Consider the following 15,435-nt stretch of genomic DNA (forward strand, 5'->3'; position numbering starts at 1 on the left):
TACCTGGGCTATAAATAAATAAAAGCAGAATAAGCCCTAAATTCTTTACTTACCTTTTATTAACATTTGAAGATGGAAAATGAAACAATGAAAAGCCTATACATATAAATAGAATTTTCTCCAGTGTGATATTCTCTTGCTTTCCTACTGTTATTAAAGATGTAAATCTTTACACGGATTGGAACACATATAAGCTCCAGCTAGGCTCAATATCCTAAGTTTCATTTTGACACCTCAGTCAAAATTTTACAAAGTGATTAAGCCTTCCAGCTGACCTCTTTTCAAAAACACTCATGCTCAGGACTGAAACCCCACCCTGCTCATGGAGCTGAGACATGCAAAGACACATTGAATGGAAACTATAATTGTAAAGGTCATTTTTTCAAACAAATCTTTGGGCAAGTAATGTGGTAATATAGTAATAAAAACAATATTTACAGGCCGGCGCCACAGCTCAATAGGCTAATCCTCCACCTAGCAGCGCCGGCACACCAGGTTCTAGTCCCAGTTGGGGCACCAGATTCTGTCCCGGTTGCCCCTCTTCCAGGCCAGCCCTCTGCTGTGGCCAGGGAGTGCAGTGGAGGATGGCCCAGGTCCTTGGGCCCTGCACCCCATGGGAGACCAGGAAAAGCACCTGGCTCCTGCCTTCGGATTAGCGTGGTGCGCTGGCTGCAGCGCGCCAGCCGTGGCAGCCATTGGAGGGTGAACCAAAGGAAAAGGAAGACCAGAGGGAGGAGATGTACAATTTGGGACATGCTCAATCGGACTTGACCCAAATGGTGGAGTTAGAATCATGCCAGGGGATCCCAATACAATCCCATCAAGGTGGCATGTACCAATGCCATCTCACTAGTCCAACTGATCAATTTCAGTTCACAATTGATCACACTGATAGGTCTAAGAGTCAAAGGGATCACACAAACAAGTCTAGTGTCTGCTAGAATCAAAAAGGGAGAGAAGGATCCACCATGGGAAGCGGGATACACAGTAGACTCATAGAATGGCAGATGTCCTAAATAGCACTCTGGCCTCAGAATCAGCCCTTAAGGCATTCGTATCTGGCTGAAGAGCCCATGAGAGTATTTTAGGCATGGAAAGCCAAGACACCCTGGGGGGAAAAAAAAGACCTAAATGGAAGATCTCTGCAAGTGAGATCCCAGTGGAAAGAATGGGGCCATCAAAGAAGGAGGTACCTTTCTCTGAAGGGAGGAGAGAACTTCCACTTTGACTATGACCCTGTTGGAATAAGATTGAAGTCGGCAAACTCAAAAGGCTTCCATTGCCTTGGCAAGTCATGACTAGAGCCTAGGGAGATTACTGATGCCATAAACAAGAGTGTCAAATTGTTAAGTCAACAACAGGAGTCACTGTGTACCTACTTCTCATGTGGGATCTGTCCTTAGTGTGTTGTCCAATGTGAAGTAATGCTATAACTAGTACTGAAACAGTATTTTACACTTTTTGTTTTTGTGTGGGTGGAAACTAATGAAATCTTTACTTAATATATACTGAATTGATCTTCTGTATATAAAGATAATTGAAAATGAATCTTGATGTGAATGGAATGGGAGAGGGAGCGGGAGATGGGCGGGGTGTGAGTGGGAGGGAAATTATGGGGGGGGAGCCATTGTAATACATTAACTGTACTTTGAAAATTTATATTTACTAAATAAAAAATTTAAAAAAAAAGAAAAACTAGACTAAGAAAATCAGGATATAAAACAGGATACACACCATAGCATCAATCACTAGAAAAATAGGTGAATAGGAAAAAAAAACTAGTGTTCATTAAAATGTAAATAACAGGTGTATCTCTGTTATATATTATAAGTTTGAATTGCTTTTGCAAACAAAAAATAAAGGAACACTTTCTCAAAAAGATTTAATATTAGCAAAAACACAATATTTACAATATGAAATTGGTTGAAAAATCTGTATTGCATGGTGATCACAGCTAAAAGACTAAAAACATTATTGACCCTAATTTCAAAGTGTCATCTATAATTGCAGTTCAGTAAGTGTTAGATAGCTTTGTTTCCTGGCATTGTGCTAGGCTCCAGGGACCCAGACACATATAGAGAAATAATCAACTCTCAAAGATCCTGTAATTAGATAGAAAAGATAAATAATTATTCTGTATTGCTAAACACTCATTTTCTTCATAGCATTTTTTTTCAAGTAGTAACTATACATTAGCTTCTTTGCTTACATGTTTGCTTTCTGCCTCCTGTACTAGGCCATTAGATCGCTGGGGGCAAGGACCATGACTATTCTGCACATGCTGAACGCAGTGCTAGCACAGAAGCCCATCATGTATAGATACCCAATAAAAATATTCCAACTGGTAATGAAAGTACATATAAAATCCAGAGGAAGCAGAAGTTTTCGTGTATACAAACAATACTCAGAAGATATGAAGGAAAACATTTCAATTATAATGGCAGCAAAAATAATCCTGAAAGGAATAAAATACCCATTAATAAATCTAACAAAGAATATACAAAAGTAAAATAAGAAAAAATGGATATATATCTGAGAGACACAGAAAAAGAATGGAATAAATGGAAAGCCCTACCAGGTTTGCAGATCAGAAAACCTAATGTGATAAAGATGCCAATTCTCCTTGAGCTAATTCATAAATTTGACAGTCACAAGAAGAATATTAAACAAAAATGTTGTTCTTGAACTACATAATAAACCAGGAAAATAAAAAAAAATAAACCAGGAAATTCTGAAATAGAAAAGCCTTGTAAGTAATAAATACATTGTAAAACTTCTATGATTAAAACAGTATGATACTGAGACATAACATAATACACTAACAGAGAGAAGATAAATTCCAGAAATTTACGATAAAAGTAGTAATCAAATTTGTGGTAATGAAGATGAATTTTAATGTATAATGTTGACACAAATAGCTATCTGAAAAATGATACTCTTAGATTTATGCATCACATTTTATTCAAAGAAAAATTCTAAGCGGATTTAGGATTTAGATGCAAAGAATATTGTAACATGATTTAATTCTTTTACAGACTTAGCATGAAACCTTTATAGCTGTCAGCTATGACTCAAAAATAAGAAATCAAAAGAGAAGACTGATAAGGTCAACTACATAAAATTCATAAATTTTGCATTCAAAAACAGCATAATGATGAACCAAAGGAAAATATTTACAATTCATGTCATAATCAAGGAGTCACACTCACTGATGTGGAAAGCACTCCTAGAAATTTAGAATTAAAAACAAGAAAAACTTTATTGAACTACGGATAAGGAATATGAATGCGCAGCTCTCAAATAAAAACAAAAATGGCCATCAAACACATAAAAATACTCATAATAAAAAATACTCATAATAAAAGATTTCCAAGTTAAAACTATAGATCTTACAGTGACAGCAGAATTTGATTCTGATCCCATGAGTTCTATCCCTAGGCCCTGTATAATTCCCTCCCCTTGAGTATAGCCTGGACCTGTGACTTGCTTCTAACAAACAGAACATGGAAAATGTGGTGATGTCTACTCTCTTGATTAGACTGTGTTATGTGGCAAATGTGCTGAGATGATGCTCAATGCCATGACTGTGTTACTTCAGACTCTACGCAGTAACAGTCTCTCCTGCTGGCCCTGAGGAAGGAGCTGCTGCGATAAGAACTGTCTGTGGAAAGGTCACTGCCTGGGAGCTGTAGGCAACCTACAGGAATGAATGAAATATGCCCTTTGGTTTAGCAGTCCCACTTCTGGAAATATATCCCACACTTGTACACATACAAAATGACATGGGTACAAAATTTTTCATTAAAGCATTATTTCAAATAGCAAAGAACAGAAACAACTGAATGATCCAATACAATTAACGATTAGCTAAACAATCTAAATTCATCTACTCAAAGGTCTGTGGACGGGGCTGGCACTGTGGCATAGTGAATAAAGTGGCTGCCTACAGTGCCAACATCCCATATGGGTACCAGTTTGAGTTCTGGCTGCTCCACTTCTGATCCAGCTCCCTGCTAATGTAGCTAGGAAAACAGCAGGAGATGGTCCAAGTCCTTGGGCCCCTGCACCCACATGTTAGACTCAGAAGAAGCTCCTGGCTCCTGGCTTCAGATCAGCCCAACTCCAGCAGTTGTGGCCATTTGGAGAGTGAACCAGCAAATGGAAGATATCTCTCTCTCTCTCTCTCTCTCTCTCTCTGCTTCTGCTTATCTGTAACTCTTCCTTTCAAATAAGTAAATTTAAAAAAAAAAAAGACTGCTATATTCATTAAAAGAAGGAATGAGGAAGATCTTCATGGATTAATATGGAAAAAATCTCTAGGATAGGTTATTGAATAGGAAAAAAGTAAAGTTTAGAACTATATATAGTATATTACCTCTGATAAAGAAAAAAATGTTTGAGAGTAGCATTTGATCTATTGGTTAAGACACTGATTAAGAAACCCATGTGCCATATTGTAATATCAAGTTAAATACGTTTTTTCAGCTCCTGACTCCAGCTGCCTGTTAATGCAGATACTAGGAGACAGCAGGTGGTGTTTTCAGTAATTGGGTTCTTGCCACCCACACGGAAGACCTGGATTGAGTTCCTAGTACCCAGTTTCAATCTCAGCCCAGCTATGTCCATTTCATGTATTCGGGAAATTATCCACGATGCAAGATAAGATATCTCTCCTCTCCTCTTTCTCTCTCTCTTTCTCTCTCTCTCTATCTCTCTCTCCCCCACCTCTCAATTAAATCCATAAAATATATTTTTAAAAATAAAATAAAAATGTATATATTTGTGTAATGAAACAATAAAATTTTTAAAACACAATTTTAAATGTTTTTCTATAGAGAATAGAAGAAAACAAGATGAATGAGGATGGAGCTAGACTCCTCCATAACACACTCCATCATTGTGTATTTTTGAACCATATAAATATATAGCCTATTAAAAAGTAATGAAAAATTGTTTAACAGATAGATGTAAGAAAGCACTGTGCCATGGTGTACATATTCAACAGAGAAAAAAGAAGTGATGAGTAATGTCAGTTGGCATGCCCAAGCAGGACAGGAACAATGAGCAGGATTTCAAAAGATGACCAACAATTACAGTGGATGGGAAAACCCCATGAAGAGAACCTCAAGATGAAAGAAGCACTGTGTTAAAACAGGCAGCACGTCTAGGGAGATGATCTAATCAAATGTGCTGGCGGTATCAGAGAGCTAAGCAGTGAGAAATAGAGGCAGAAAGCAGATTAAGGGGTCCTTGGAAGCGCTCCTAGGGAAATTGGACTTTATGCTTCGAATAGTGCTTAGGCCTTAAATTGATCGCTCTAACAGTGGCTGATATCAGAGGAGATGGTGGTATTAGCTTCCCGTGGCTGCCAGAGCAAATTACCATAAATTTGGTGGCTTAAAACAACAGAAATTTATTCCCTCAGTCAGGAAGCCAAAAAGCAGAGTCAGAAATCTAAAACCAATGTGTTGGAAGGGCTGTGCTCTCCTTGGGGGCTCTGAGGGGGAAATGCATCCTTTGCCAGTTTCTGATTGCTGCTGGTTTCCTTGTCTCATGGCCATATGACACCAAACCCTACCATCATCTTCAAATCTTTTTACCTATGTGGCTGGTGTTTTTTCTTCTATTATAAGGACACTTATCGTGGGTTTTAAGGTGCACTCGGGTAATTCTAGACAACTTCCTCTTAAGATTCTTAATTTTATCTGCCAAGACTCTTTCCAAAGTGGTCACATTCACAGGCTCCAAGGATACGCATTTGGACATACCTATTGAGGTAGACAGCCATGGTCAATGAAAATGAAAGGGGTCTATTTAGAGCATGTTTGAAATTGACTAGGAGATGTCCAATGAGTTTTTAATTTTTCTGATTAAAAACTTGCTGGGGCAAAAATCCTAATGTGCTGTACATTGAGGCTTAATGCTATAACGAGTACTCAAACAGTATATTTCACTTTGTGTTTCTATGGGGGTGCAAACTGTTGAAATCTTTACTTAATGTATACTAAACTGATCATCTGTTAAAAAAAAAAGAAGAAATTAGCAATTCCCAACTTGACTCTCGCTGGGATTAAACATGACAATAGGTCTGATCTGATTTCATTATCATTTAAAAAATCATCTATTATTTTTCACTTTATGTTTCTGTGTGGGAGCAAACTGTTGAAATCTTTACTTAATGTATGCTAAACTGATCTTCTGTATATAAAGAGAATTGAAAATGAATCTTGATGTGAATGGAAGGGGAGAGGGAGTGGGAAAGGGGAGGGTTGCGGGTGGGAGGAACGTTATGGGGGGGAAGCCATTGTAATCCATAAGCCGTACTTTGGAAATTTATATTCATTAAATAAAAGTTAAAAAAAAATCCTATGAACCACTTACACTTTCTAGAAATCCACCCCACATCTTCCTTTCCATAATTTAACCTACCACTCATATATTCATATCATCACCTCTATGTGCATTGTGTGCTGTAAGGACAATTCCAGGCCTCTGAATCCAGAATAGAAGACATCCTCAGGGAGATACTGTCTCTGCAAAGGACACTTGGCTAGGAGCTGATAGAGGATTCTACAAAGGATCCTTTCAGGCAAAACGTCTGAGCAACATAGCACTAGAATTTTTGGAGGGGTCTTTGTAGCACCAGAGCCTTTTTTTCAGGGAAGCTAGATATGGGAATTTCTGGAGTAAGAGATAGCATCGTAAAATAGAATTCAGAAGACAAAGAGAGAAATCACAACTTTCAGCTTCACGTTGGAGTCAAGAAGGGTTTTTCATTTGAAGGCAAAAGAACAGCAGTCAAAGCTGTAATCCCTTTCCCTACAAAAATATTGCTTTCTGCCAGCTTTTGATCAACAATTAAGCAGGAAAGAGCAATACCCCAGATCGCGCTGGATCTTCTTGCATCCTCATCCAAATTTTTATTATTGACCCTTTATCCAACTAACCAATGTCCCCCATCCCAGGTGATACCTTCCTTTTTAGTCAGTTAGAAATTGCTCACTTTCTAACAGTGAAAGCCCTGCCTCTGTAAGTCCTGCTTAAAAGAACTTCTGATAAAAGAATAGCCTGTATATCTGCCCTTTCCACCATGGTGTCTACTAGCCGTTTGAACTGTTGGCTATTGTATGAAGGAGAAATGAAATGTTGAATTATTTATCATTTTAATTCATTTAAATTCAAGTATTCAAATGTAACCAGAGACTCCTATATTGGACAACACAGATCTCAACACACAGGTCTTGGTCCATATACCTTTTTGAACAGACTCAAGTTCTTTTTTGTTTAATTTTATTTAAGGAACACAAGCTTCATGCATTTCATATACACAAATTTAGGAAATAGCAATTCTTCCCACTCTATCCTCCCTCCTGCCCGCTCTCCCACCCTTGTTCCTCTTCCCACTCCTATTCCCATTCTTATTTTTTACAAAGATCTATTTTCAGTTAACTTAATACTCATAACATTAACCCTACACTAAGTAAAGAGTTCAACAAATACTATGAAGAAAAAAAAACACAAACAAAAACACTGTTCCTCCACAGTTAAGTTCTTTCCCTGTTGGTATTAACTCTAACCTTGTCATTCTTACACCCTGCACACAGGGAATGATGTAGCAAGTTTATTGGGTTTATGGTCATTGGTTATAATTTTTTCTCTCTAATTATGGTTGCAGATGTTATGAAACAAGGCCTACAAATGCTGTATATCGCATTTCAAAGACGTGCTCTTAAATATGGGATTCCAAGGTGGTCACTGCCCACTTAGAAATTTTCAAAATAAATTCGTCCTTTTTGTGTTCCTGGCCTCTCTTTCTAGACAAATTAATAAAGACTTCTTTGGCTTCTGGGTTTAATTTTTATTATATGGTTGAAATATGTACATTTACATGCAACATCATTATAAGTATGAAATTACAAATGTTTCTTAGATAGTCCTCAAGTTCCTAGCTGTCAACTTCTGGGTGGAGTGAAGTTGATAATTCACTGAAGGAGTGTGCATAAGATATGTATATCCTCCCAAGGAGCTCTCACAGATGCCACCACGAATAACAACATGAAAATAATTGTTTCAATGAATGGCTTTCTCATTTATCCCCCAGGCATTAAAAGAAAGTTTCAGCTTCTAGTAAGTAGACCAGGCTGTCACTAAGACTTTCACTGAATGAGCTTGGGTCCTCCTTACCTATGGGAGGACACTTCACATGTGAACAACTTGCCCATCCCTTTTTCAGTATGCAGAGGGGAACATTCAATTCTGTGAGTCACTGAAGAGACAGGGATCTCGGGACACTGAGACTACTGGTGGGGAGAGCTCACACACAACTGAAGACCAGATTACATGTCTCACAGGAGAGGTAACATAAGAACAGACAAGATCATATCAACAAAAAATCTATAAATAATAAGGATGGGCAAGATCAACTCTATAAAGCAAAGAAAACAGTTCCAAAACTATGTGGCAATTTTAGATATCATCAATGTTTTTATAAGTTGATTTTCCTGACATATTTTTGTTGTTATTTTCCCCATCTTCTTAGATAAAATTCTGTTTGTGACACCAACAGCAATTAGAGAGAAAATGATTAGATAGAATACTTCTCAGTGGTTAACAACAGGCTATAATTATTCATTTCCATAAGGAGGCATCACTTAGCTATTAGAATTTTGAGAGCTGCTTGAGCAGATTGATGCCTGGTGTTACACTGAAAATAGTAGGTGATGGAACAAGAATATAAGCCTCAGCCATTTTAGGTTTCTTGTTACCCCTTCCTTCTTTCAAGAGATCATTCCATCTCATGCCCTATATTGTTCCCCACCCCACACCCTGCATTCTTCCCCAGATTTGGAAGCCAGCAGGTCAAAGCTGAAGACCTGGTATGGAGAAGCTCATTTCCACCCACTGCACCCCCATCCCGATCCCTAGCCCACCTAAGATATAAAAGGGCACAGTCTACTTGTGTCTTGGCCTCTGCCACATGTTTGGTCTGTGAGCATGATGGCAGCTGGTCAACCTCCATGGGTTTATTTTCTCTGAATAAATATGGCCTGGCTGTGAGTTTGTATTCTGCCTCCTCTCTGTTTGCCTCTTTCCCAACACTTTGGTGCCCTGTATGAGGAGGAACCAATCTGTGCCTCTTTTTCTAAAAATAGGTACCTATTTTTGAAACATAAACTGTTGAATTTTGTTCAAGAACTACATATCCAATATTTGTTAACAACTTAAAGTTTCTTTTAAAACAGAATCCTATAGACAGGTGTTGTGGCTCAGTGAGCAGGACACTGGCACCCTATATCAGAGTGCTGGTTCCAGTGCCAGCAACTGCCCTTCTAATATAACTCCCTGGGTCCCGTGCTGTGGCTCACTTGGCTCACTTGGCTAATACAACTCCCTGCTACTGTGCTTGGAAAGCAATAGATGATGGCTCAAGTACTGGGGTTGCTGTCACCCATATGGGAGCTCCAGATGGCTTTTCAGGCTCCTGGCTACAGCCTGGCTTTGTGGACATTTGGAAAGTGAACCAGTGGATGGAAGATCTCTCTCTCAGTCTCCCTCTCTTTCTTTCTCTCTCTCTCTCCCCTCCCTTTCTTCCTCCCTCCCTCTCTCACTCTCCTCTTTCAAATACATACATAAATAAATCTTTAAAAAGTAAAATAAAATAGAATCTTTTCATGGGAAAGTATCACCTTATTTTATTAGTTGTAGTATAACCATTTGATACCAAAGAAAGGAAGGTAATTTTACAAACTCAGAATTTTGTTAAGTACATGAAATTTCCATTTTATGTACAGTTTCATATCACACTAGTTTGAATGCATTTCTCTATAACTACACCAACAAAGGTCCTTTGTGATTATTTCAGTCATCCCTACCATGTGAATTTACCAACAGCTCAACAAAGAAAATCACAAATGGCTAACATTTAGATGAATAGGATAAGTCATCATCGGATGATGACTGGGCAGGGGGCAATCTCCAACAAGACACTTGTTAAAAGGGTCCTTCTGACACAGCAGTTGTGTCTTAACCTTCAAAATCCATGGGCTGTCAGAACTAGAGAAAGTAAAAGAAGTTTCTGCAGCCTCAGCCTCTCATGGGCCCAATCCTGGGAAGAGAGGCAAAGCACGTTCCCTGCAAAAGAAATGGAAATGGGTCTCCAAAGCATTTCCACCTAGCTGAACATTCAGAGAGGGATGTCCAAGATACATCATGAATCTAATACACCATCTTGGCTCTGATGGCCGTAGGTATGCCTGGAGAGTCTAATACCCATCCAGGTCCAGAGGTGGAAGAACATATGGTCATCTTTGGAAGGAGACTGTAGAAGCAGAGGCTGGTGGTGCTGGTGCAGCCCTGTGGCAAGTCTTCTTCCACTGAAGCCTAGTAGAAAAGGCCTACTAGAGAAATCAGTGGAATGTGGACAGGAAGCTAGGAAGAGACAGAAACATTCCCTTCCCCCACTTACTACCTGCCATGTTCTTTTAAAAGGGATGTGGTATCAGGAACCTTTAGCTGTTGTGGTTTTTAAAAATTATGATCTAGTCTTGTTCCATTTCTTCTTGCTTCTTACTTTGATGGGCTATCTTTGCTGCCTGTGGAATAATTAAGAATCCCCTCAATGATTGGATAGGCTATTCCCAACTCTTCAGTCATCAATTCATTTGTTGACGTTTTGTATCTGAGCAGCTTCCTGATCAGGGGGCACACCAGGAAATCCCGCAGTACGGGGTCCAAGGCGCTAGGTGGCTGCCCCTGGCCTTCCTGTTCTGATCTGCAGAGTGCTGCGTGACCTTAGCACCTGCAGGCATCCACGGGCGACCTGAGACTCCTGTAGCGCTGAAGCAAACCAGCCGCGAACTCCGCTAAGCATGGCCGGGCTATGGGTGACCGCACCTTGCGCACTCTCCGCCAGACCCGCAGCATCCAAAATAGAATCTTATACTCTTAAGAGACATTAGCCACTCTTGCGAGGAAGAGTTGGAGCCCTGGGATCAGGTTGAGTGATTCTAACCTTGTCTTTGCAAAGTGAACTTAACAAAATATATTTAGCTTTTTTTGTATCTTAGTTTCCTCAACTGTAAAATGAGAAAAACTCATTTTGTTACAATATTACAATATTGCCAAGATTAAATGTGTTCAATGTTGTAAGCACTTAAAACACTACCTGTCATATAAGTGCTTATATTAGGTTTCCATCATCACAATTGTCATCATCATCTTCATTTTATAGATGTAGACAGCAACATCCAGGTAAATAATGTGATTTGTCTAAAAGCAAAGGTAGGAAACCCTTTTTGTGACAAGGGCCATTTGGATATACATATCATTTGTGAGCTGTACAAAATTATCAACTTAAAAATTAGTATGCCATGGATTTATTGAATTTTGAGTCCCACTTGTGGTTGCCTTGGCAGGGACAGACCACATGATTTCTGGGACCAGACATTTCCCACCCCTGGGCAACTAGCATGAAGCGCACAGAAGAACCTACATTTCTTAATAATGAGTGCTGATGCACAAAATCCTATCAAGGAACTTAAGTTATACATGAAGCATCCAGAGAGGAGCAGACCGTGACATTCCATAGTTAGAGGTCTCAAGGCGAGGTCACATAGGCCAAAGCACCTACCAAAACAAGTCATTTCAGTAAAATATTAAAATCCACATATCTCCCCATCTGCTTCTATCTTGCAAACTTATACATAAGGAACAATTTGTCATCCCACAATAAAATACATAAATAATATTGTCTAAATCATCAAAAAACGCACTGGTATATATAAAATCCATCTCATTTCATTTCAGAACCTTACCTTTAATAAATGCTAACCTAAGGTAAAATAGGTTAACATATAATGTTTGCCTAATAAATGAGAACATAAGAGCATTAACCATGAAGAGGTTGTTGGGGTTTAGAATGAAATGGTGCACAGTGGATTCTTTGGGTGCCACAGTCAAACATCAGTTTCCTCACCATTCACTGAGAGCCCTAGGAACACTCCCTGGGCGTCACAGCTAGGACTGGAGTTCTGTTCTGCCATGAGCTAGTTTGTGAACAGTGAGAAAGGCACATTAAAGGAAACACCTGCTTTGCTCCTTCCACAGAACAGCAACAGCATTCCAGATCCAAGTCAAAATAGGTCTACAGCCATGAAGGAAGTGGTCTTCGTGGGACCTCTGCAAGGACAGTCAACAGACATTTATTTATTTTTAAATATTTATTTATTTTTTTGAAAGGCAGAGTTACAGAGAAGCAGAGGCAGAGAGAGAGAGATAGAGAGACCTCTTGTCTGCTGGTTCACTCCCCCAGAGAGCCGCAATGGTTGAAGCTGTGCTAATCCAAAGCCAGGAGTCAAGAGCTTCCTTTGTGTCTCCCACGTGGGTGCAGGGGCCCAAGGACTGAGGCCATCTTCCACTGCTTTCCCAGGCCATAGCAGAGAGCTGGATCGGAAGAGGAGCAGCCAGAACCCGAACCGGCACCCATATGGGATGCAGGCTTTGCAGGCATCGGCTTTACCACAGTGCCAGCCCCAAAACATTTACACTTAATATTCATTTTTTTTTTTGAAAAGCAGAGAGAGAGAGAGAATCTTCCATCTGCTCTTTCACTTCCCAAATGTTCATAATATCCAGGGCTAAGCCAGGCTGAAGCCAGGAGCCAGGAACTCCCACCTGGATGGCAGAAACCAAAGAGCTTGAGCCATTTTCTACTGGCTTTCGGTGTGCACATTAGAACGAAGCTGGGGCCAGCGCCGCGGCTCAATAGGCTAATCCTCCACCTAGCGGCGCTGGCACACGGGGTTCTAATCCCGGTCAGGGCGCCGGATTCTGTCCCGGTTGCCCCTCTTCCAGGCCAGCTCTCTGCTATGGCCCGGGAGTGCAGTGGAGGATGGCCCAAGTGCTTGGGCCCTGCATCCCATGGGAGACCAGGAGAAGCACCTGGCTCTTGCCATCAGATCAGCGCGGTGCGCCGGCCGCAGCGCGCTGGCCACGGCAGCCATTGGAGGGTGAACCAATGGCAAAGGAAGACCTTTCTCTCTCTCTCTCACTGTCCATTCTGCCTGTAAAAAAAAAAAAAAAAAAAAAGCTGGATCAGAAACCATATAGGGGCTAGTGCTGTGGCTCAGTGGGTTAAAGCCCTGGCCTGCAGTCCCAGCATCCCATATGGGCACCGGTTCGTGTCCTGGCTATTCAACTTCCCATCCAGCTCTCTGCTAATGTGCCTGGGAAAGCAGTGGAGGACTGCCCAAATACATAGACTCAGCTCTGGCTGTTGCAGCCATTTGGGGAGTGAACCAGTGGATGGAAGACCTCTCTCTCTCTCTCTCTCTCTCTCTCCCCTTCTCTCTGTCTCTGTCTATCTCTCTGTGTAACATTTTCTTCCAAATAAATAAAATAAATCTTTAAAAAAAAAGGCCATATAGCTGGGACTCAAACCTGACACTCTGATACAAGATGAGGGTGTCCCAAGCAGGGTATTTAACCATTGTGCCAAGTGGCCAACATTCTACAAGACTTTTTATTGAAAGATTTATTTTATTTATTTGAATGGGAGAATGACAGAGAGAGGGAGGAGTAAAGAGGTCTTCCATCCACTGGTTCACTCCCCAAATGGCTGCAACAACCAGGGCTGGTCCAGGCTGAAACCAGGATCCAGGAACTCCTTCCAGGTCTCCCACATGGGTGGAGGGGCCAAGCACTTGGGCCACTTTATGCTACTTTCCCAGGTACATTAGCACTGAGCTGGACTGGAAGTGAGACGGCCAGGACTTGAACTGGTACTCTGACATGGGATGCCTGCATCACAGGTGGCAGCTGAACCCACTGTGCCATGAAACCAGCTTCCCAACAAAACATTCTGATGTCACATCTCCTGCAGATCTCTGTGTGCATTCAGGAAAAAAAATAGCCCTTGTATGGAAAACTTTTATAATCCAAATTTTTACATAGCATGAAAAAGAAGGAAAAGCGCATCTATTCCTGTGTTCTGCAGGAACCATACTTTGTTTCCACCTGAAGTGCTTTAAACATAATGTCTCTTTATATTAGAAGTTGAAAGTATAAAGACTACCTTGACTTTACAAGCTACATGAAAATATATATACTTAAGTTCAAAATGACTTTTCTTTCATTCCCATGTAGTGTTTGAAAATCATGTTGATGCATTTTGTAAGGAATCACACTGGTTCAAAGTAGAGTGACAAAAATACATTGACCATAAAAATCTCATTTTTTAAAAAGTTTTTAGCTTTAACTATGCATCAACAGGATAGGAGCTATTATTTTCTCCACATTGGCCTTAAATACCATGCAAAGCATTTGAAGATCACTGTTCCTGAAAGGTAGCCTTAGTGTTTGTCGTACTGTCTCTGTCTCATAAAACTTTTGCAAGAACCAATTATTTCTACCTAGCATTTATCCCCCTGTCACTCTATGGAACACCGTGTAGTACTGATCTATTTGGAACAATGGTTTGAATAAGAAAGATCAATTTTTTCACGGTTGTAATCTTTCTTTTTTCTTGGCCACATTATTTCCTGAAAGTTAGAATTCAGAGTCTACAACTGGCTTGGAACTCCCCTTGGGTATCTCATCCCTACCAAATTGCTTCATGAGAACTTACTGCTTTCTACATGGCATCAGACATACATAATCAAGAGGACATGTTTATATACAACATGGTAATTGCTCTACTTTAAATGTAGCCCTTTATCTCTTCTCCACATGCCATCAAAGAACCTAGTTTTTGGATGAAACTCACTTTCTTGTGCCCACTGACTAACTGAGCACAATCTCTCTGTCCCACTGGTCACAGAATAGCTTAAAGAAACATGGCTGTTATCATACACAAGAACTGAAGGGCCACAGAGTAAACCAAGTAAAGTATCAACTCAAGAGGATAACAGAAGGGATGAACATTTAGCCTGGCAGTTAATATGCTCATGTCCCACATCAGAGTGCCTGGGCTCAATTTTTTTCCCAACTTCACCTTCTTGCTGATGCAAAACATGGGGGGCAGTGGTGATAGCTCAGGCGATGGTGTTCCTGTGACCTAGAGGGGAGACATGCTTAGAGTTCCTGGCTTCTGACTTGGGCTTTCACCATGGCCCAGTCCTGACCAGTGTAGACATGACATTTGGGAGGTGAACCAGCCAAAGGTGATTTTTCTCTGTCTCTCTGTCTCTCTCTCATAAACAAATACATATGTTTTATTAAGAAAAACAGAAGATAAGAGAAATAAAATATAATAAACCTTCAATAAATGGTTGCTGGTGAACAGATTGATATTATAATTTACCCAAGACAACTTGAAGATTTTTTAAGGAATTATTTATAATAAATTCCTACTGGTAGAATTTAAGCTATTATGTGAGACAGTAAGAGGTTTTGTTTTCATGTTTGTGTTTATGCCCATTAAATTGCATCATATTTTTG

General features: G+C 40.1%; 1 long non-coding RNA gene and 1 pseudogene across 8 annotated transcripts in view; both read right to left on the bottom strand.

The window, feature by feature from the left end:
- LOC127494001 (uncharacterized) overlaps positions 1 to 15,435 on the bottom strand; it is a 184,676-nt gene that overhangs the window by 18,594 nt on the left and 150,647 nt on the right. The window lies entirely within an intron of this gene.
- LOC100341191 (phosphatidylinositol N-acetylglucosaminyltransferase subunit Y-like) lies at positions 7,604 to 11,620 on the bottom strand (annotated as a pseudogene).

This window comes from Oryctolagus cuniculus, chromosome 4 (genome assembly GCF_964237555.1).
Source record: "Oryctolagus cuniculus chromosome 4, mOryCun1.1, whole genome shotgun sequence".
Taxonomy (NCBI): domain Eukaryota; kingdom Metazoa; phylum Chordata; class Mammalia; order Lagomorpha; family Leporidae; genus Oryctolagus; species Oryctolagus cuniculus.